Genomic DNA, 2,500 nt, shown 5'->3' with positions numbered 1-2,500 from the left:
ATAAGCAGAAATACATCCCCCCCAACACCACCACCACCACACACACACACACACACGCACACGCACACGCACACGCACACACACAAAGACACACTCACACAGACTCAATAATTAAACTCAATGTAATTTCACAATCTGGCCAGTAGGTGACAGTATGTTGTTAGTTCGACAGTAGAGGAGTGACTTTCAAAAGCTCATATAGTCCCACATCAGTTTCTCAGCTACTGCTGGGTATTATCTAAACCCTGAAAACATTTTTTTAGCAACAAATGCTGATATGACAACAGAATCGAATAAATAACATATGGCAACTAAGCTGAGGTTTAGTGCGATAGATTAAAAGAACATATTTCTTGTCTGAAAACACTTTCTGTTCAGACAGAATTAGCCAGCCGTATCATACTTACAGCATACAGTGACCATGTTTACATGCTGATTTTCATAAAAACAAACAAAACAACACCAAGAAAACTCCTTGAGGCTCCTTCATTCTGCGTCTTAGCTGCTGTTGTGCCATTTCTGATTAAAAAGGTATTTTGGGGTGGTTAAATTAAAGCTCTTTACACTTGATGAGATGGAAATTATTGTTTTATACTTTTAAATGAAATCTCAATTCTCAGAACCACTTTTAATATTTATTTACAGTTACACAGTTGTGAAAGTACATACTGTATGAGTTAGGAATCATCCTCTACATGTTTCATAACAGTTATTATTGCAAAGAGAATAGGTAATACTATTCTAATAGCACCCAATATAAAAGTGGAAGATATAAATAATTCAGAAAAAGAAAACAGAAAAACCTCACCTATCATCACTGAAGCCCCTGACATTCTCTTTGGTCACCATGTTTACTATTCTTGATAAATATCATAATAACATACAGCACACCAACCCCAGTGCCCTTTACCTGTCCTACTTTGTGGCAAAATAATATTCTACCCCTGACTCCTCAGTCATATTTTTATTTTTTATTTGAAAGAAAACCCCATTGACAGCGATATGAAGAAAACATCAATATTCCTGGGCCTCATGTTGCAAGTTCCTGGCAGTGATCAGGCATATAGCTCTGGCATATTTTTTTTCCAGGAGTGAAGGACCTGTTTTTGAAACTGCAAGAGAACATTCTGCAGATGCAGGGTTTATCCGCAGACATGAAACAAACCTGGGCGCATTTAATCATATTTATTCTCCCGCAGAACTGTCCTCACAATCACTTTTGGCTGACAATATGAAATTGATCAAATGCAGCATTGCCTTATGCGCTCATGAATAATTTATCGTGAAATGGGCGCATGATTCCTTGTTTTTTTCTAAATAATTCATTGTTCTCAAGAGAAGCCGGCAACACAGTCGAAATGATTAAAAGAAAGCCAAATACATCAGAATTAATAGAGGAGTGGAAGAGAGGGGCTGGTGGCCGCGGTGGGAAGTGGTGGGAGGCGATGTGTTCTGGGCGACGCTGGAGTAGGCCGCGTCCGCAGGCGTTGCCCGTCCCGGCCCTCAGAGAGCTGAATAATGAGCTTCAAATGACTTTTTCTTTCCTGAGAATGCAAAGCCAATCTGTCACTGGCTCCAGGAAACACTCCGACATGCAGGAAGTGCTTTGCAGACTACTGTCTCGCACCTGCACGTTCTGTGCGGCGTGAGTTGAGTGTTGTGTGTGTGTTTGTGTGCCATGTGTTGAGATTGTGTGTGAGTGTGTCTCTGAGAGTGTGTGTGTGTGTTTGTGTTTGTGTGTACTTATACTGTGCCGGCAGGTGAGGTTTTCTGGGACATGTGTGACTGCAGAGATCACTTTGATGAACATCTGAAAACTTGCTTTTCTCAGCGACTACACTACCAAAAGCCTGAGAGACAATCTTGTTCCACCAGTATCTCAATCTTGCAGCAAATTACGTGCCTATGGAACACTGTGTGAAATATTAGTATAGCCTCTGAATTACTGGTCAACATCCATGAAAGTACCTCTCATATACAACCATTATAGGGAGATAGGGATGGAGGCTACCACACCAGCTGACCCCTCTGATCATAAAGCTCCAAGTGTATATGTGTATGTAAGTGTGTGTGTGTGTGTGTGTGTGTGTGTGTGTGTGTGTGTGTGTGTGTGTGTGTGTGTGTGTGTGTGTGTGTGTATGTCTGTGTGTGTGTGTGTGTGTGTGTGTGTGTGTGTGTGTGTGTGTGTGTGTGTGTGTGTGTGTGTGTGTGTGTGTGTGTGTGTGTGTGTGTGTGTGTGTGTGTATGTATGTATGTATGTTTTTGTGTGTGCTCCTGCGCTCACCCGATCTCTCAATCAATACTTGAACTTTGAAAATTGATCAATAAACGAGGGTGTAATAAGGCTATACGCTGCGGACACGTGGAGCTGCCCATAAATAACCCACATTGTCTGCCTAGTTCCCCTCCATTGTTATTTTTGAGGGGCCGCCAGAGGAGGAAGAGCGTGGTTGAGGTCAATGGGAGGGATGGGATGGGATGCTGTGGCCAGCATGCAAGG

This window comes from Sprattus sprattus (assembly GCF_963457725.1).
Source record: "Sprattus sprattus genome assembly, chromosome: 10".
In the NCBI taxonomy this organism is placed as follows: Eukaryota; Metazoa; Chordata; class Actinopteri; order Clupeiformes; family Clupeidae; genus Sprattus; species Sprattus sprattus.
This window is presented reverse-complemented; position numbering follows the sequence as displayed.